General features: G+C 42.1%; 1 protein-coding gene and 1 pseudogene across 2 annotated transcripts in view; one reads left to right on the top strand and one right to left on the bottom strand.

The window, feature by feature from the left end:
- The window catches only part of LOC148508117 (uncharacterized), a 144,745-nt gene that overhangs the window by 16,182 nt on the left and 106,181 nt on the right, over positions 1 to 22,382 (bottom strand). The window lies entirely within an intron of this gene.
- Positions 9,559 to 22,382, top strand: part of LOC148508118 (uncharacterized) — a 91,203-nt pseudogene continuing 78,379 nt past the window's right edge. Inside the window, exons 1-5 of the transcript XR_015869630.1 lie at positions 9,559 to 9,636; positions 10,096 to 10,287; positions 10,367 to 10,490; positions 10,606 to 10,703; positions 10,858 to 11,160. The product of XR_015869630.1 is annotated as an uncharacterized LOC148508118 (transcript). The remainder of the gene's footprint in view (positions 9,637 to 10,095; positions 10,288 to 10,366; positions 10,491 to 10,605; positions 10,704 to 10,857; positions 11,161 to 22,382) is intronic.

The raw sequence follows: 22,382 nt of genomic DNA, 5'->3' as shown, positions 1-22,382 counted from the left end.
TCAGCTCACTGCGGTGCCCCCTGCCTCTGTACAACTCTCAGTGCACATCCTCATTTGGGGATGCGTTACTTAGGGATGGACATCGGAAGCCAACCATCAAATGTTTGAAACTTTCTATGTGATGGTAACTAACAATCGCATCAAAAGAATTTGATGGTCAAACTATTTATATGATATGCACATACGCAAAAATAACTGCAGCTTGGTAGGCAGGGGGTGGGATTGGGGACGGGGTCTGAAGCAACACCATAATACTGTGTACTCTCTAATGTGCGGATTCAATCTTTGTATATAAATGAAGGTACATAAATAAGTGAACAAGAAACCAGTGACTTACTGTAGAATACAAAGCAGGACAAGGTTTATACACATTGCTGCATTAGTGATCAGAACACGCGAATAAGCAACAAGGCATGTTAGGTGCTCTAGTGGGGAGTGAGACGTAGATGAAAGTATAAGTAAGGAGAAGCACAAGAGAGATGAGGGACCTGCTTGTCAGAGCTTACATTCCAATGGCTGTCCCCGCGTTATGCTGCGGGGACTGTAGGGTACAAGACATACCCAGGATGAACCCATGAAGATTCCCTGATGCAGGCAGCAGCCAAGGAGCCAGGGGAGGCATAGCTATTAGCAATAAAAAAAAACAACCCACCACCGGAACACCATTGAATGATTATCACCCGATGGTGACAAACAATTGAAAGTCGCCATCGAATGGTAAAAAACACTACCATAAATACAAACATTGATGGTGAGTAAGCATCAGATTTCAGTGTCCTTCCCTAGTGTGACAAAAGGCAGAATTTACAGCCTTCTCGTATGAAGCTGCTGCTGCTCAGGGCAGAGTGGAGCCCAGCACGGAGCCAGCTCTGCTCCTTGGCATGATCTGCATACACGGTGGGGATACATGCACCCTCACCACTATTGTGCCTTCTCTATCACTGCACATTGTGACCAGATCTGTGGGTTGGGTTACCACCTTATAATTTTATGGGCAAAACCAGCACTTTATATGCTATAAAGGCCCCTCGTGCTCTTTTATATGACTTCGAACTCCCTTGTGCCCCTTTATAAGTCTCAGCGGACAATCGCACCCATTCATATGCCTCAAAGCCCCCTTATGCCGCTATATGCCAGCCGAGAGGCCACATGTGCCTTTATATACCTCAGAGCGCTCTCACACCCCTTTTTATGCACCCACTTGCACCGTTTTATATTGGTGGCCTGCAAGTGTGACTAAGTGATATGCAGCAGACATCGATAAACAGAAAGAGGTGCCAGTATGGAGCTACAGTATGTTAGCCTGCCGTTCTGGGTGCTCAAACAGAGCTAGAGATGTTTGCCATCTATTCTGGATGCCAGAATGGAGTTTTAAGTGTATTAGCAATCCGTTCCCGGTGCTGGATTAGAGCTCTGACACCCTTAACCAACCGTGGCGGAATGAGCTTTGAGTATGTTAGCCAGGTGTTTGGGCTGCCAGATTGGAGGTCTGAGTACGTTAGCCAGCAATTCTAGATACCAGAATAGGGCTACAAGAACCTTGGCCATCCCTTCAAGCTGCCTCAATTAGGTCTCCCAGTGCCTCAGCCTTCCATTCTGGGTGCCAGAATAGGGCTCTAAGTTTCCGAGCCTTTCATTCCAGAATAGGTGTTGCAGCAGTAGTTCTATCTGTTTGAGAACAGATGTTAGGTTACTGATTCCATCTCTTCCAGCTCCCGGAATATGTGTCTCAGTACCATGGGTGTAACTAGAGCTTTGTGGCCCCGCAGCAACAATTTAAAGGAGCCCCTGCAAAATACACACCCAGTGGGAGGGCATCTGCATACAAGGCGTCCACAATAACAAGTCACCCATTTCTCGGCCCCCAATACTGGAACACTGTGGGCAACATCATCATATCTAGGGAAGGAGCTATTAACCCTCTCACCAACGAAAGCTCATGCCAACCATGGTTACCCAGTCACTAATAGAAGGGGGCACCTGGGAGTGTCGGTGTAACCCCCTTTACATGGATCAGGTCTGCTTCCTCAGGCAAATTTGTATCAAGTATGTGTCGTGGAGGTCCAGGACTCGGCCACGAGAGGACCATTGGTGTAACCTCCAGCAATGCCGTGTGGTGGTCACTGAGCAGCCCTATGAAGCTGGGTCAGAGGAGCTTCTGAGAAACACTGACCTAGACTCTATGGCTCTAGGAATGAGGGGACTTCGTGGTCATTCAGTGTAGTCAATTCCCAACCAAGGTCCTGTCGGTGTGGATTGTGTATGTTCTTCCCGTGTTTGCATTGGTTTCTTCCAGGTGATCTGGTTACCTCCTACTCTCCAAAGTCACCCTGGTAGGTTAATTGGTTTCTTTCCTAAATACACCTAGGGGTAAATTTACTAACATGTGAGTTTTTTTTTTTCTATGTATTTTGTTTTTATTGAATTTTAGCAAAAACAAAAAAAAACAGGCATTACAAGTAAATTGATATAATATTGAATCTGTTAGAATGTATAAACATATACTTATCAGATAGAATTGTAATTGAAAACAAACTAAACAATTTAATGAAAGGAGAAAAAACCAAAGGGGAAAGAGAGGCAAAAAAAAGGGGTAAATGGAAGGATGAGTTAGCAGGAATCCTTCAATAGCAAAAGGGAATAGTGAGCCCTGTCTGAAGGTTGCAGATTAGATAGTATGTTGTGATGATGTCATATAAAGTCAATAGAAGATTATTAGACTATTCTAACAAAGGTAACCAGATATTAGTAAAATCTGGAAATTTGTCTAGCGCAGAACTTAAGATATCTTCCGTAGACATAAAATAATCAATCCTATGGAACCAATCTTTACGAGAAGGGGATTTATCAGAATTCCATAAAATTGGAATGACAGAGTGCGCCGCCTTACTTAGGTGGCGAAGCAAAGATTTTTTGTATTCGGAGTCAGGGGAATGATTTAATAGCCAAAAAGCAAGGTCTGTAGGCACAGGACAGCCTATGATAAGTTGAGAAATAGAAATCACCTCAGACCAAAAAACAGATAGGCGAGAACAATCCCACCAGATATTTTTCAAAGAACCTAAGGCTGAGGAACATCTCCAGCATGTATTAGGAATGGAAGGAAACATGGCATGGAGTAGGGAGGGGTGTCTGTACCATCGCATTAGAATCTTATATTGTGCTTCCTTTACAGTAACACAGATAGAGCTAGAATGGGGTTTAATAAAAATATTCTGCCAGTCTTGTTCAGAAAGAGTGAGGCCTGATTCCTTTTCCCATGTTTTAGTCCAGGGAGAGAGGGAGGGAGGACGCTTGTTCTCTGAAAATAATATTTGGTAAAGAATAGATATTGTGTGGGAGAGGGGATGGGGGGGGAGACACAGAGTTTCTCATAAGAGGTAAGTTCCCTTTTAGCTATAACTACATTATTGTAAGAAGTGGCAAACTTGAAGGAACTTCCAAAATCAGATTGAGGAATGTCTAATTTTTCACGAATCTCTGAAATTGTTTAATGCCTGAAGTGGATACCAGTTGGCCTACTCTGAAGATGCCCGCTGAGGTCCAGGTGGGGAAGTGTGAGGGAATAAGACCTGGCGGGGATTTGGGAATAGCTAGAAATGAGGTGAGAGGACCAAAGTCTGAAGAAATAGAAGGAAGTCTTCTCAAAGGCTTCCAAATAGAAAGCGTTGAAGAGATTATTGGGTGAGGCGGAGAAAATTTGGGAAGGGAGGGTAACCACGGCACGATTTCAGAACGTTGTTTCATAAAGCAGCCTTCTAGAGTGACCCATTGCTTAATGTCTCTATTCCTAGTCCACTCCAGAACTCTATTCAGGTGAATGGCATGATAAGAAGACTTTAATATCTGGAAATTGGAGGCCTCCTGAATATATTGAATGTGATAATAGATCCTGTCGAATTCTGGGACATTTTCAGGACCAAATAAACTGTCAAATCAGAGAATTGAGAGAACGGAACCAATACTCTGGCACCGTTATTGGAATATTCTGGAGGACGTAAAGCAATTTGGGGAGTGTGTTAATTTTAACCACATTAATTTTCCCCAGCCAAGAAAGCTGCTTCAGATGCCAGTGGGTATAGTCCAAACTAATTGACGATACGAGAGGGGAGAAATTAGCGTGAAATAGTTGTGACATATCTTTAGTGAGTTTCATCCCTAGGTATGTAATGTGGGAGTTGTGCCATAAGAATGGGAAGGCAGTTTGCAAGCCGGCGATTGTAGAGGAGGGAGAGAAGATGTTGAGGGCCCTGGACTTAGAGAAATTTAATCTTAAAATTGGATAACTCCCCAAATTGTGCAAATTCAACCATTAGATGGGGCAATGATAAAGTTGGATGGGAAATGGTGGCTAGGAGATCATCTGCAAATAAAGCAAGTTTATGCTCCACTCCACTTGCGTGTATACCTGAAATATTAGGATTGGCCCGTATAGATCTTGCTAGAGCTTCCATACAAAGTATAAAGATTAATGGGGATAATGGGCAACCCTGTCGGGTGCCATTCATGATAGAAAAGACCTCCGACAGGGTACCATTAACTCTGGCTCGTGCCGAGGGGGTCGCATATAAGGCTAAAATCCAGTGTAGCGCGAGAGGACCCAATCCCATATGACCAAGCACAGACCTCATAAATGTCCAACTGATCCTGTCAAACACTTTTTCAGCGTCAGTGGATAGAAGAATGACAGGAGTATTCATCTGGGATGTTAGATGCATAAGATTGAGTACCTTTGTAGTGTTATCACGTGCTTCTCTGCCTCTAACGAAGCCGACCTGATCGCTATGAATCGGTTGTGGAAGTAGGGGATGGATCCTATTGGCTATAAGTTTAGCTTTTAACTATATCAACATTAAGGAGCGAGATGGGTCTGTAGCTTGGGCACAGGGAGGGGTCCTTACCTGGTTTAGGGATGACTGAAATATGAGCTTCCAAAGATTGATTGGAAAACATGGAATCTGCAGAAACTGAGTTGAAAGCACGAAGCAGCATGGGTACCAGTGTTTCTTTAAAAGTTTTGTAATAGGCTATGGTCAGACCATCGGGGCCATGGCTTTTGCCCGAGGGGGAGGATGAAATTGCTAATTCAACCTCTTTTAATGTAAGAGGCAGAGGGTAGGAAAAGACACAGAAGAGAGTCTAAAACATTTTAAGAGGAAGGGAGGGGTGATGACAGCGTAGAGGAGTCTGCTAGATTGTAAAGCGTAGAGTAGTATTGTTGAAAGCAAGGAGCAATTTTAGAGGTCTGTGAGTGAGATGAACAAGAACTATCTTTAATGGTATGAATAAACCCAGATGCTCGCTGAACTCTCAAGGCCGGGCTAAAAGCTTCCCTGGTTTGTTCCCCCCCATTGGTAGAAACGACTCTTGCATTTCCGTAACAGTAATTTAATCTTGTCAGAAAGTAAATTATTAAGTGTAGATAGATCGTGCTTTCGACAACTCAAAATAAGTATCACCCGAAAGTGAAGACTTATGAGAAGTCTCAAGTAGTTTAATATGCTGAAGTAAGGCTGAGATCTGCGTAGATTTCTGTTTTTTAATATTGGAACCCAATTGAATAAATTTGCCTCTGAGTACACATTTATGAGCCTCCCACATAGAAATCTGAGAGACATCGGGAGTATCATTGTGGGTGAGATACTCAGTAAGGTTCGCAGCGATCTCAGCCCTACAATGAGCGTCTTGGAGCGTGATCTGACCATGTGATTAGGCCAATAGAGGTGTTAGCGAGCAACTGGAGATGCCTATGACTCAAAAACAGGTAATCCAAACAGGAGTATGTTTTGTGAGGATGAGAGTAGAAATAATAGTCACGATTTGAGGGCTGTAAGAGTCGGCCAACTTGTAATAATGAAATGCCCTTCTAACTTGGCGGTATTTAGCATTTGAAAAACTAGGGGAGCTATTGGATGTATTTAGAGTAGGATCTTGAGTCCAATTGAGATCACCTCCTACAACTACAATACCCTTTACCAAGGGGTCAATCTGGTCTAAAGTTGATTTGAGAAAAGTGTGTTGGGCGTGATTGGGAGTGTAATTGTAAATAAACAAGAAAGCTTGATTAAAAAGTTGACAATTTATCAAGAGGACCCTATCTGGGATTAAACTGTGGACAGTTACATCGGTAATATGGAGTTTCTGAGAAAAAAGGATGGCTACTCCCTTAGATTTCCCCTCAGGGCTATTGCTAAAAAAAAGAAGTAGGGAACCGGCGGTCTTGGAGAGAAGGGGTTTGAGGACCCGATTTAAAATGGGTTTCCCGGATCATTGCTACATCTACTCTACCGGCCCATAAAGAACGCAAAAGTTTGGATCTTTTTTCAGGGATGTTTAGGCCTCGGGCATTAATTGAGGAGATATGGAGATTATTATCTGCAATCATTGGGAGAAAATAGATATTGAGAGTAAAAAGGATCCCAAAGAAAAAGGAGATAGGGGATAATTAGAGGGGGGAGAAAAAAGAGAAGAAAACAAAAATAGTAGACAATACAACACTAATAGCAACAATGAAATTCCCACGACTGAGACCATGGAACATAACACATATTCCAAAATCTCAGAGAGTGAGAACATAGAATGCGGCGTGAGGGGGCACAGGGGGTCCATGTTTATGCGACCCCATAAACTGAATAAACATTATGACAGAACAATTGACATCTCACCTATATGAGAACAAAGATAAATAATGGAAACACTATTGGAGCAAATGTAGTGCTACAAACCAGAAAGAAACAATAGCAAAATGAATAATAGAAACTGTATCAGAACATATAGAAACAACATCAGTAATTTGTATTCCCAAATGAGAAGGAAATCCACCAAAAAAACGAAAAACGTGGAGAAAGAAAGCACCTGAAAAATAATGTGCGAGGAAGAACCTCAGGCAATGGAAGATTGAAATAACTTTAAATGCAACGTTCACTTTACTCAGTCAGGTTGAGACTCTAGAAAAAAGAAAAAGTGAACAGGAACAATAGTAGCAGGTAATCATCCAGATTTCAGGTGTCTCCCATCTCCTGACGATCAGAAGTATTTCTCGATCTGCGCTGTGAATATTGGACCGTATGCCATGAGGTGTGTTTCACTGGGCGGGAAGGCAAATCCAGTTGGGTCAAAGGGTCTTTCCATTCAGGTGTCTCGATTGAAGGAAGGCCCAGGGTGGTGCAGAATGAGGGGAGGTCAGACGGGGTGTGAAGCAAATGGGTTCTACCGGAGAACGTCACCTGAAGGTGAAATGGGAAGCCCCAGCAGTTTTTGAGTTGGCGTTTGCGGAGTTCATCTGTCAAAGGTCGCAGTGCTCTCCGAAGTTCCAAGGTGTGCCAGGATAGATCCTGGTAAATGTGGATAGTGTCGCCATTGAAGACAACCACATCTAATTGCCTGACCTTACGCATAATTTCTTATTTTTGGGAAAATTAGTGAAGTCGACAAAGAACATCTCTCGGCCTGTCCGAGGGAGGAGCCCTGAGGGCGCAACGCTCAATGAGCCCTGTCAAAGATGACTTTATCATTCGGGTCGTTACCAAGGACCTCATTAAAAATCTTCATCAAGGCATCAATCAGGTTAGAGGGCTGGACTTCTTCAGGTAAACCCCTGATGCGGACATTGTTCCGTTACCTCTGTTGTCCAAATCATCTATCCTGGACTTTAAAGCGTGGAGTTCAGCGGACTGAAAGGAAATCACATCCTTAAATTTGGATAGAGTAGTATCTGTAGATTCCTGGCACTCTTCTAAGGAAGTAAGGTAGTCTGAAAGTACAGACAGGTCACGTGTAACCGATGCCATTTCTTGCCTCATGGTAGTTTGAAGATCTTGCTTAGTCGGTAGAGTTTTAATGTAAGCCAGAATTTCTTTGATCTCATTTGCAACTTTAGATGAGGATAGAAGAGATGGGTTTTCAATTGAGGAGGGAATCTGAGGGCTGGACGGGGCCGAAGAAGAGTCAGAGATATCGAGGGTAGAACCTGGTTGGGAAGGTGTTGGTAGAAGGAAAGACCGCAAGTCTGGTTGAGAAGACTCATTTCTGGGACGAGAGTCGTCTCTTTTATTGGTAGATTTCCTGTCTTTGCCCATTTTGAGAGAGCGTGAAATTACATAAGCAATATATGAGCTGGGCAAAGAGGTATATATTAGCGTAAAGATGTCATGTAAAGGACCACAGCTGAGCATAGACCCCCTAAAGGCCAATAATTAGGCAGCCATCAAGGAAACGACCGACCCATCTAAAAAGGAGGAGTATCGGGTATCTCCCAGTGTTTAAAAATGACTGAAATTTCGTGAAGGGTTAATGAACGGAGAGGATAGTAAGCACTGCAATGATACAGAATTAAAGGACACTATATTTATAGCAGATTTATATCCAGTGTTTTATGGAGACTATGTTTCAGCCACAAGGTGGAGACATAATGCCTATATTATGGTCTTGGAGAAATATAACTCTTAGAAAGTCATATAATAACTGCAACTCTGTATAGAAGAACTATGGGGAACTCAATGGGCTAAACCCTTTAATTTGTATAAGGGTAAGTAGAGTAGCAGGGCCAGATAGGGGAGGCCACTCACCAACTCCCCGGGGCACTCATGCAGGGATCCAATCTGCGGCGCAGCTTCAGCTGAAACCTAATATGGAGACAGCCAGGTAACTGTCCAGGAGCAACAGGAGTAAGCCAGTCCACCCCTCCAGCAGTCCAAGGCAGCAGCTCTGGTGAGCAGGGTCTTCAACCTGCTTAAATGAGGGAGAGGGGACCTCTGAATGTGCCACGGCTGTAGTCAGAGCCACCGCAAGGAGAGGGGAGCCACAGGCCAAAGGGCGCCCCCAGCAATCACCGCATCCAAGGATATAAAGGGAATCGCCGCACAGGAGGGGGTGTAGGTCAGCAGTTTCCGGTGTGGGAAGGGTCCGGGGAGCCAGCGGTGGCCACTGTGGACAAGGCAGGGCTTCTGGGGTGGAGATCATGCCGCGTATCTCCGCTGGATCAGTGCACTAATCCAGCCCGAGGATCCCGGAGGGTGGACAGGCCCCAATCCGCAGAGACAGGAGCTGTCTTCCGATTCCGCGGCCGTGTCCCCCGAAAGCAGCAGATAAGGAGGAGCAGGCAGAGATCTCTAGTGTGGTCCAGTCAGGTCGGGAACCGAAATAAAACGAGTCACAAGCTTAGAGACCAGGGCAAACACGTCTGGTCTCAATGGCTGCCAGGCCACGCCCCCCCCGTGAGTTCTATTAAGAAGTGATGTTGCCCATAGCAACCAATCAGATTCCAGGTATTCTCTTCTAGAAGGTGCTAGATAAATGAAAAGTAGAATCTGATTGGTTGCTATGGGCAACATAACTTCTTAAATAGAACTCCCATCTTAGTAAATTTACCCCTAATGTGTATGGGCTGTCCATGTGGTAGGCAATGTAGATTGTAAGCTGGGGCAGGGACAGATGTGACTAAATATTCCCTGTAAAACGCTGTGTAATATGTGCGCACTACATAAATAACTGGTAAGAAAGAGCTTATAAGATCCTTGTTACTAGATGTCACATGAGGGTGAGCACTGAACACTGAGGATGCACAAAGACAGGAGTCACATGACTGAAAAGATACTAAATCTCACCCTGGAGATCATCTACCTGCTGACTGGGGAAGTGAGAGGGTCTGGGAGTGTCACAGTGACATCACTTATATCTATAGTAATAATACAGGGACATGACTGGGGATGTGAGAGGATCCAGATGTTTTCCCATTTTGAAAATACAACTCGACCCAACTAATAGTGTGAGAATTTACTGCTAAACTCTCACATTTTCTAAGGTCTAACCCTATTACATTTGGCCCATAGTATCAGTGCCTCAGTCCTCACAGGAGCTGGGATATATCACATTACTCACAGTATCTTGTTTTGTTTCTTTTCTATCACTGAAATGAAGATGGCATGAGATGTGCTATATTCTGTCCACTTTTATATATAAGGTAAACCGTTAGTTAGGATAGAGGTTTTATTTGTAAGACAGATCCATTTTGCATATTATGCGCTGATGACCCCTCAATAAACTGCTCCATGAGTATAATTTTACCCTTTTATTGATGTCTTCCCCAATACACAGGATTACACAGTAGTGAAGAAGACATCCGGTGAGTGTGAGGCACCCAGCAGCCGTCCCTGTATGTCAAAAGGACTAAGCAGGACTCAGAACCCCATCACTGTGCCTCCACCTCACTCACTGATACATGAGACAACCAATGACCAGAAGATCCTGGAACTCGCACACAAGATTACTCAGCTGCTGACTGGAGAGGTGACTGCTGGGAATGGTACACTGTACAGTAACACCAGGGCATGTGTCTGGGTGATGACTTTATCATTGTGTGTGTCAGGTTCCTGTAAGGTGTCAGGATGTCACTGTCTATGTCTCCATGCAGGAGGGGGAATATATAGAGGAACACAGGGGTCCGTACAAGGACGTGATGATGGAGAATCACCGGCCCCTCACATCACTGGGTAAGAGGAGACATTCATTATACAGGGGAGAGCAGGTATGGGGGCCCCCTATATACACACATCACCTGATAATCACATATATACAATGTACTCAGTCACTGTATGTCTCCTACAGATGGACCCAGTAATAGAAATACCCCAGAGAGATGTCCCCATCCTCTTTATTCACATGATTGTACAGAGGAGAATCGCAGGACCCCCCAGGAGCATCAGGTAGGTGGCATTTAGGGTTTCACCAATATACCACAGTGACTTTATATGATCTGTAGGTAAGCTGTGGGTGCCTTAATAACCAGAAGTCTTCTAATGTGATTTAATTAAATCTGACATTTTTTAAAAATGTTATATTGTTTTGTGGCTTACTTAGGGTGATAGTCTGGCTGAAATAAAGGCAGAAAATACAGAGGGAAAAGAAGAGACGTTTGTGACTGATACAAAGACAGAAGCTATAGACGGAGAAGAGACGTATGTGACTGATATAAAGGAAGAAGATCTAGAGGGAGAAGAAAAGACGTATGTGAGTGATGTGAAGACAGAAGATATAGAGGGAGAAGAGACTTCTGTGACTGATATGAAGGCAGAAGATATAGAGGGAGAAGAAGAGACATATGTGACTGATGTGAAGACAGAAGATATAGAGGGAAAAGAGACTTATGTGACTGATATGAAGGCAGAAGAGATAGAGAGAGGAGAGTCGTATGTGATGGGTGATCAGCAGTGTAAGGAGGAGGAAATCCCTACAGATATCAGCACAGGTGAGTAATAAACACTTATTAGAGCAAAGAGTCACATATCTATTTTGTCAGTCACTACAACAATCTCTTATCGTACACCCTCCTCTGTCAGTACAAAGTAATGAGGGAAATGTATCTGCACAGGGGCGGAGTCAGGAGCCATCAGCCCCTATTATACTCCTGCTCTCCCCCTCACATCATGTCACTGTGTGTTACCAGCCCAGAGATCTGACCAGTCTCCTCCCTACACTCTCTGTTGTATCTCATACATCAGGAGCCATCAGCCCCTATTATACTCCTGCTCTCCTCCTCACATCATGTCACTGTGTGTTACCAGCCCAGAGATCTGACCAGTCTCCTCCCTACACTCTCTGGTGTATCTCATACATCAGGAGCCATCAGCCCCTATTATACTCCTGCTCTCCTCCTCACATCATGTCACTGTGTGTTACCAGCCCAGAGATCTGACCAGTCTCCTCCCTACACTCTCTGGTGTATCTCATACATCAGGAGCCATCAGCCCCTATTATACTCCTGCTCTCCTCACATCATGTCACTGTGTGTTACAAGCCCAGAGATCTGACCAGTCTCCTCCACACTCTGGTGTATCTCATACATCAGGAGCCATCAGCCCCTATTATACTCCTGCTCTCCTCCTCACATCATGTCACTGTGTGTTACAAGCCCAGAGATCTGACCAGTCTCCTCCACACTCTGGTGTATCTCATACATCAGGAGCCATCAGCCCCTATTATACTCCTGCTCTCCTCCTCACATTATGTCACTGTGTGTTACCAGCCCAGAGATCTGACCAATAGAACAGCAAATATGAGCCTATTACCCATTCTAAAAAGAGTGTCACCAAACTCCAATACATACAATATACAAAAAAAGATTTTAGAACAAGTATTCAGCGCTGGTTGTCAAAAAAAAAATGTATGGAATAAATGATACTTAAACTTCCTATACGGTCCAGGTCTGGATGTCTTTGATGTAACCACTTCAAGTTTCAACTCATGTGGAATATGATTCACAATATGAAAAAAATAAATAAATAGATAACAATCAGTCTAATACACACAAATATTTTGATACAGTGTGCAAATCACAAAGTCTATTGTAGTATTCGACAGAGGGCGTACCCCACTCACATGTGGCAAGTGATTGAAATGACGTGTAAAGGTATCTTTCTCGGTGCAATAATTCACCCGGTGTGTATTTCAAGTTTGAATAGTATGAGGATGTGTACCTCAACTTACAATTCAGCAAGACTTTGTATGCCTGTAAAGGTTTCTTTATTCATCATAAATTCTGTCCTTCTTTTTTATGTTCCTTATCCCCTCGTGTACAAAAATTAATGTAGAGAGAGAGGGAACGGACCATGTATCAAAATAAAGAATGGTTTATTGAAATAACATATAACAAAATAAAAAAAAAATGGATAATCGATCTTGCACTGATTATACTGGACAAGAGATGGTCAAAAAGTATTGAAACATATTATTATGTAATATCCGATCTCTCCACAACACTAGCCCCAGTTAGATTGTTCCAGAAAAAAGTGACAAAACAAAATCAATCCATACCGTAACAAAAAGGTCCTTCCACCAACGTGTTTCGATCAGCAAATGTTCTTTTTCAAGTTGCATGGGACCTTACTCTCACATGGGGCTTTAAATACCCTCCCCCAATCCTGCTAATCAACTGCGACTGTAGGTCAAACAGACCTAAACATGTGTAAGCATTCCTCCGCAATCAATCCCATTCCCTGGACATATGTTCTATCCATGCCGCGGCCGCCTTATTCCTTGTGGTTCCGGTATCCTCCGAACTTCCGTTCCAGCGTCCGGAACTGACGTCATCTGAATACGCGTCCCTCCGTTCCTTCCGCTAGGTATTGTCCAGCCCCTCCTGATCACATGCAACATCATGTGACAATCACTGGTGGAAAAGCGGTCTCTACTTCACTACATCACATGAGTCCTCAATGTGACTTGTAGTTATTCCGTATATTGCTATGGATACCATAGCATCTCCAATGTTTTAAATAAGTCAAACCTAATGTAAGTTAGAGAATAGGTCACCACACATGAATATGAGTCCATGGAAAACTTATGATGCCCTTGGCGGACTCAATTAAAAATATTACTCATTAGGTTTTAAAGACAACATGGTATATAATAAGTAAAATCAACATAAAATAATAATACATATAAAATACACAATAATGTATAAAAATCTGTTGCAACCATCATTACATTAATTTGTGATAAAAGGATTTATTGTAAAAACAGCAATAAAATTGGTATATTTAAAGGAACCAGTTGACCTCAAAATCTTCATTAAGTCTGGAAGGTGACAATGTTTTAAAGTTAAAAATGCATTTCATTTCCTCTTTCGCCAAGAGCGACTGGGTATCTTTATGCCTTATTGAACTTTTAACTGTTTTCACCCCATAAAAGTTTTGAATCCCTTCCGTGGAACAAAGGAGGGTTTTATGTCAAGCGTTACACCTTGGTGGACAATATATATCAGATTCTATGTTGTACACTATGAATAATGTCAATGATTATGTATAGTGGTGTTGTTTAAGAAAAAAAGAGAAGTGTTTTTTTTCACCTCCTACTAATTAAACTGTTGAACATATGTATTGACAATTCTATCAGGCACACATGTGGTTAATAAGATAATTTAGTCTTTACTCTTTCTAATCATAAAACATGCAAAAATAAGCAATCAGGTAATATTTATGGCGACACTATATGGCAGCTGCGTGCATGACAATGTAAGTACAAATGGAGATGTTATAATGATGGTTAAGGAATTGTGCTCTGTAATGACGCTCTCTATATCCACTGAGTCTGTGACCTTTTGTATTGTTATTGATTGTACCTGCAGAGATCACCGTGTCCCATGATCTCCATGGGGTCAGATGATGTAAGTAGCCAATAGTCCATTGTGAGTAAAGTCTTAATCCTGTATGAATAACATTGCCCGGGATGTCTTCAGACTGGAAGGGGGACGAGTGTGCGTCTGACTGGTGTGTCCCTGGACCGTGCTGTCCACAATGATGATCAAACCGGCGGTGCGCTTTTGAGAGAAGTCACATGCCGCTCGATCCAACTCTGTGGATGTGCACTAGTCTGGGGAGGAAGCGACTGACAGCTCAGGTGTATAGACCGTGTGCCGGGTGCTCCCTCCACTCCCTGGGGAAACTCACCTGATCTGTCCGCTGTGTGCATCGTACTCCCACCTCCTTGGATGCCCTTACGATCCAGTCCTGTGCTCCGGTTTCTGTCCCCATGGAAATCCTGGTGTTCATGTAACTGCTCTGTTCTCCGTCTGAGTCCTCAGTCATGTGATCGGGATCCTGAGTAGTTGAATGCTAGGGGGAAATGCTGCCAATAGTTGCCTGTAGGAAAATTGTCTCCAACACGTTTCAAGAATGACACTGTGTGTTGGAGGCTAATCTTCCATGGAACACTGATGTACGTTTCAAAAATGAGCTGATAAGGAGTGGGATTCTAGTCCCTTACGTATATTACGCAAATGTTCCCCAATTCTTATTTTTAGCTGCCTATAAGTACGTCCAATATAACATTTATTACACTTGCATTGAATTGCGTATATTAAATTTTTTGTATTGCAAGTGATAAAATCTATCACCTTATGTTTCATATTGTTTATCTCTATTTCTGAAACTTTTTTGCTTTCATATGATTTTTTTATGTTTCTACGTCCTATACACAAACCACACCTATAAAACCCTGTGGATTTAATATGTGTGTTAGTGTTACTACCTAGATGTGCACTATTCACCAGTTTATTTTTTAATTTAGACGCTTTTCTGTAGATATGTACCGGTCTAGATGGAATAAGTTCACCTATAATGGGATCCTTTTTTATGATTGGTCCAAAAATTAAAGATTCTTTCAGAAAGAGTTCATATAAGGATAACACAATTCTGAAAGGCTTTAAAGCTGCGGAGGATATAGACAGGAATGACTTGCTGGCCTCGAAACCAGAGCCCCAGAAAGACAGCTAGTATCAATGGGCCTTTATCACAAATTATACCTCCCAACACAAAGAAATTGAAAATATTTGGGAGAGACACTGGTCGATCATAAAAAAGGATCCCATTATAGGTGAACTTATTCCATCTAGACCGTTATCTACAGAAAAGAGTCTAATTTAAAAAATAAACTGGCGAATAGTGCACATCTAGGTGGTAACACTAACACACATATTAAATCCACAGGGTTTTATAAGTGTGGTTTGTGTATAGGATGTAGAAACATAAAAAAATCATATGAAAGCAAAACAGTTTCAGAAATAGAGATAAACAATATGTGATAGATTTTATCACTTGCAATACAAAAAATGCAATATACGCAATTCAATGCAAGTGTAATAAATTTAATATTGGACGTACTTCTAGGCAGCTAAAATAAGAATTGGGGAACATTTGCGTAATATACGTAAGGGACTAGAATCCCACTCCCTTTTTAAAGGTCATTTTAAAAACGTACATCAGTGTTCCATGGAAGGGATTCAAAACTTATGGGGTGCAAACAGTTAAAAGTTCAATAAGGCATAAAGATACCCAGTCGCTCTTGGCGAAAGAGGAAATGAAATGCATTTTTTACTTTAAAACATTGTCACCTTCCGGACTTACTGATGATTTTGAGGTCAAATGGTTCCCTCAAATATACCCATTTTATTGCTGTTTTTACATTAAATCCTTTTAGCACAAATTAATGTAATGATGGTTGCAACAGATTTTTATACATTTATTATTGTGTATTTTATATGTATTATTATTTTATGATGATTTTACTTATTATATACCATGTTGTCTTTAAAACCTAATGAGTAATATCTTTAATTGAGTCCGCCAAGGGCATCATCACTTTTCCATGGACTCATATTCATGTGTAGTGACCTATTCTCTAATTTATATTAGGTTTGAGTTATTTAAAACATTGGAGATGCTATGGTATCCATAGCAATGTACGGAATAAGTACAGGTCACATTTGAGGACTCGTGTGATGTAGTGAAGAAGAGACCGCTTTCCCACCAGTGATTGTCACATGATGTTGCATGTGATCAGGACGGGCTGGACAAACCCTAGCGGAAGGAACGGCGGGACGCGTATTCCAATGATATCACATTCCCGGGAGCTGGACCGGAGGTTCGGAGGATACCGGAACCACGAGGAATAAAGCGGCCGTGACATGGATAGAACCTATGTCCAGGGAATGGGATTGATTGCGGAGGAATGCTTACACATGTGTAGGTATGTTTGACCTACAGTTGCAGTTGATTAGCAGGATTGGGGGAGGGTATCTAAAGCCCCATGTGAGAGTAAGGTCCCATGCACCTTGAAAAAGAACATTTACTGATCGAAACGCGTTGGTGGAAGAACCTTTTTGTTACGGTATGGATTGATTTTGTTTTGTCACTTTTTTTCTGGAACAATCTAACTGGGGCTAGTGTTGTGGAGAGTTTGGATATTCCATAATAATGTTTCAGTGCTTTTTGACCATCTCTTGTCCAGTATAATCAGTGCAACATCGATTTATACATTTTTTTTTTTTAGAATTATTTTATATGTTATTTCAATAAACCATTCTTTATTCTCATACATGGTCCGTTCCCCCCCCTCTCTACATGAATTTTTGTACATGAGGGGATAAGGAACATAAAAAGGACAGAATTTATGATGAGTAAAGAAACCTTTACAGGCATACAAAGTCTTGCTGAATTCTAAGTTGAGGTACACATCCTCATACTATTCAAGCTTGAAATACACACCGGGTGAATTATGGCACCGAGATAGAAAGATACCTTCACACGTTATTTCAATCACTTGCCACATGTGAGTGGGGTACGCTCTCTGTCGAATACTACAATAGACTTTGTGATTTGCACACTGTATCAAAATATTTGTGTCTATTAGACTGATTATCTATTTATGTATTTTTACTTTTTTTCATATTGTGAATCATATTCCACATGGGTTGAAACTTGAAATGGTTACAGCAGACATCCAGATGTACACCATATAGGAAGTCTAAGCATCATTTATTCCATAGATTTTTTTTGACAACCAGCGCCAAATACTTGTTCTAAAATCTTTTTTTTTTGTACAGAGATCTGACCAGTCTCCTCCCCACACTCTCCGGTGTATCTCCTACATCAGGAGCCATCAGCCCCTATTATACTTCTGCTATCTATCATTTAAACATTTTAGAAATCAATGCTTCATGGATTGCACAGACAAGACAACTGGGAAGTTACATCTGTATCTTATTGTGTGTTATGGTAGTAATACAATACAGTACATCACGCTAAGTGGTACCTAAAGCAGTCGCCATGTTAATCGCCAGTTCCCTAGGTCAGATGTAACCCACACAGTGTACCTGGGATGGGGCAGCAGCCCACACCCCAAGTACTGACGCATGTTAGTGAGACCATTCACCTTCTGTATGCCCATCCAGTGATACAACTCTCAGGTGTAATGTTCTGCAGAAGTGTGAGGGGATACCTAGTACAGCAGCCTAACACCGCCAAGGCCAGAAGCTCTTCCCATTGTACCATCCTGTAATACCGTCCTGCTGGCAGGAGACAAAGCTCCGTTCTCCAGTATCTCCTTGTAGGAGCCTAAACTCCACACCCCAGCGGACGTTACACAGTACTGAGCCCCAACCCCCTCCTGTCCTGTCCTTGTAATACCGCTAAGTGCCCACAATGTAGGTGTACACCCCTGTGCAGGTAACGCATTAGTGTGTCCCCTGGTATTGGGTATCCCTGCAGGGGGGCTGGGTGTGATGTACACTCTCCCTGATTACTAGTTACCCCCTGTGGTATGAGTGCCTTAGTGTCTGAGAGTTACCAGGATAGAACAATGGTACTCAGGATTGGTGATGAGGAGGGGGATCTATGATAATGAAGGGTCCCTCCTCTAGTTATCTCCTCGTATTCATGTGTGACATCCCGCACCCTCCAGCTGTTCTGTGCTTCCTGCCTCAGAGACAGACAGAGGACACGGCCACAGATAGAACTTCCTCTAATACCTTTCATATGTCACCTGGTAATGTTACATATACACAACATGACAGCCTAACTGTACACATTACTACTATACACCCCTTATGTTCTGCCTATACCCCTCACCTACAGTATATGCTGCACATTACTACTATATACCCCCTTCTGTGCTGTCTATACCCCTCACCCACAGTATATGCTGCACATTACTACTATATACCCCCTTCTGTGCTGTCTATACCCCTCACCCACAGTATATGCTGCACATTACTACTATATACCCCTTATGTACTGTCTATACCCCTCACCCACAGTATATGCTGCACAGTACTACTATACACCACCTTATGTGCTGTCTATACCCCTCACCCACAGTATATGCTGCACATTACCAATATACACCCTATTATATGCTGTCTATAACCCTCACCCATAGTATATTCTGCACAGTAGTACTATACACCACCTTATGTGCTGTCTATACCCCTCACCCACAGTATATGCTGCACATTACCAATATACACCCTATTATATGCTGTCTATACCCCTCACCCACAGTATATGCTGCACAGTACTACTATACACCACCTTATGTGCTGTCTATACCCCTCACCCACAGTATATGCTGCACATTACCAATATACACCCTATTATATGCTGTCTATAACCCTCACCCATAGTATATTCTGCACAGTAGTACTATACACTCCCTTATGTGCTGCCTATACCCCTCACCCACAATGTATGCTGTAGAAACGTAGAGCCCATGAAATATCCAATGCTAACTGACTAGGGCTGTAGACGAGTCTTGTTAATTACACTAAGTTTACAAAATAAACTGTTATCCATACATTTTATATTACTTCTAACAGATGGACGCACAATTAAGAATACCTCGGAGGAAGATCCCATTTTGTGTCCACATTTTAAAATACAAGATATCATCTCACAGAATTCTCCAGGAGACATCCCCATTACTCTAAATTTGCATCCAGTATCTCACAGTGCAGATATATCATCTGATACCTCTAATCATGAGGAATGTTCCCCTGATAACACCAGTATTGCTAGACACAGTACAGCTCATAGAGGTGAGAAAAACTTCACCTGCTCTGAGTGTGGGAAATGTTTCCCAATGAAATCACGTCTTGTTACACATCAGAGAACTCACACAGGTGAGAAACCATTTCCATGCCCTGAGTGTGGGAAATGTTTTAAAAGGAAATCGTATCTTGTTACACATCAGAGATATCACACAGGGGAGAAACCGTTTCCATGTTCTGAGTGTGATAAATGTTTCACTGAGAAATCACAGCTTGTTAGACATCAGAGATATCACACAGGTGAGAATCAATTACAATGTTCTGAATGTGGGAAATGTTTTACAGCAAAATCAAATCTTGTTATACATCAGAGAAGTCACACAGGTGAGAAACCATTTCCATGCCCTGAGTGTGGGAAATGTTTTATGCAGAAAGCAATACTTGTTACACATCAGAGAACTCACACAGGAGAGAAACCATTTCCATGCCCTGAGTGTGGGAAATGTTTTATACAGAAATCAAATCTTGTTATACATCATAGAAGTCACACAGGTGAGAAACCATTTCCATGCCCTGAGTGTGGAAAATGTTTTATGCAGAAATCTAATCTTGTTAGACATCAGAGATATCACACAGGGGTAAAACCATTTCCCTGCCCTGATTGTGGGAAATGTTTTAAACAGAAATCAGAACTTGTTACACATCAGAGATGTCACACAGATGAGAGGCCATTTCCATGCCCTGAGTGCGGGAAATGTTTTAAACAGAAATCAGATTTTGTTAAACATCAGAGAAGTCACACAGGTGAGAAGCCGTTTCAATGCCCTGAGTGTGGGAGATGTTTCCCATTGAAATCACGTCTTGTTACACATCAGAGAACTCATACAGGGGAAAAGCCATTTACATGCTCTGAGTGTGGGAAATGTTTTAAAAGGAAAACATGTCTTGTTACACATCAGAGATATCACACAGGGGAGAAACCGTTTCCATGTTCTGAGTGTGATAAATGTTTCAGTGCGAAATCACAGCTTGTTATACATCAGAGATATCACACAGGTGAGAAGCAATTTCAATGTTCTGAATGTGGGAAATGTTTTACAGCAAAATCAAATCTTGTTATACATCAGAGAAGTCACACAGGTGAGAAACCATTTCCATGCCCTGAGTGTGGGAAATGTTTTATGCAGAAAGTAATACTTGTTAGACATCAGAGAACTCACACAGGGGAGAAACCATTTCCATGCCCTGAGTGTGGGAAATGTTTTATACAGAAATCAAATCTTGTTATACATCAGAGGCGTCACACAGGGGAGAAACCATTTCCGTGCCCTGAATGTGGGAAATGTTTTATACAGAATTCAGATCTTGTTATACATCAGAGACGTCACACAGGTGAGAAGCTGTTTCCATGCCCTTAGTGTGGGAAATATTGTACATATAAATTAAATCTTGTTACACATTAAATAATACATAAAAACATGAGCTGGTAAACATGAAACAATACTTTTAAATAGTTCAAATCTTTTGGCTAATCTATTGTGTTTTGAGTATCAGCAATAGCAGACTGGACAATACATCAATACATAGTACCATCAGTAGACTAAACATTGGTACAATTTCCACACAACAATCAACCTTTATTAAAGGGATGTATATATTGCACAGTCATGGACAACAGAAGGGAACAGACAAAGGAAAGAACGGAGGGAAATATGTATTTTTTGTTGCTAATCAAAAGCAAGTAGCCCTCAGTCTCCTTGAGCCAATAGGTCCATGTGACAAATTCCCAATGTTTGTCCATCGTGGAGAACATCAAATCTTCCAACTGATTTTTATACGTATGTCATTTTAATGAGTTGCTTGTAATTGTCATTACCTGTGTGTGATGGGGATCAGTGAAGCATAGATTATAGTAGCGCACTGCCCGTTATATACTCACACACACAGTCCTATGTATGTCCTCTCATCACTCTGCATTTCATTCTGTTGACCAGTTGGCTCAGATGTAGGCTTGTATCTTATCAGCCATACTATATCTTACCATTCAGTCTTAGGGGGCAGCTAGCTGAGGGGGGCAACTAACTGTGCAATAACTAAGTGGGTTTTATAAACCTTGAACACCATCTGTGACCAGGTAATTTCATAATCAAACTTGATATTTCTTTATTTAGTATCCTGCAAATTTCAACTTTTTTTCCCAAATCAACATGTTTTAAATATTGCTTTTTCTTATATCACTCCATGGTATCTTCTCTAAGGCTATTACATCCATCACTCTCCCTGTATCTCACCCCTCTGTACACATTGCCTCCTCATTACTCTACTCCCCTCTTATATATACACATGAGCTTTTTTTGTTATCTATATACACTGACAAACATCCTTATCCTATCACATAATCTTTCATACACCTCCTACAACTATAATTCTCTCTTCTGCTTCTATTAGCTGGTGACATCTCCAAACCCAGGCCCCACTCATAACGGAATATACATCCAGTAAACCTCACATCTCTCCCATCGCCCTCCAAGTTACTATAATGTGCCTTATGGAATGCACGCTCAATCTGCAACAACTTTACATCCATCCATGACTCTTTATCTCAGAAAAGCCATGTGTGAGCCATGTTTCTGTATCAACCTTCTCGCGATAACAGAAACATTGCTCACGCAATCAGACACTCCCTCCCCTGCAGCACTGTCACACGGTGACCTACACGTCACACACACCTCCAGGCCTGGTAACAGTAAAGGAGGAGGGGTAGGAATATTACTGTCCCAATCTATCACAAACACAGTTCTCCCCCAGGTACCATCACTCACATTTACATCATTTGTATATTCTATCAGGACTGTCACCACTTTCTCTGTGCTTGTTGCTGTCTGTCGCCCACCTGGGCCACCCCAACAATTTCTGGAACATATTTCTGCCTGGCTCCCTCACTTCCTATCCTCAAACATCTCCACCATCATCATGGGTGATATCAGTATCGCTACTGACAGTCCCCAATCTCCTCATGTCTCCAAACTACTCTCTGTAACCTCCTCTGAGCCTCTCCCAATGG

The sequence above is a fragment of the Taudactylus pleione genome, unplaced genomic scaffold, assembly GCF_031769625.1.
Source record: "Taudactylus pleione unplaced genomic scaffold, aTauple2 ptg000377l, whole genome shotgun sequence".
In the NCBI taxonomy this organism is placed as follows: domain Eukaryota; kingdom Metazoa; phylum Chordata; class Amphibia; order Anura; family Myobatrachidae; genus Taudactylus; species Taudactylus pleione.
This window is presented reverse-complemented; position numbering and strand designations above follow the sequence as displayed.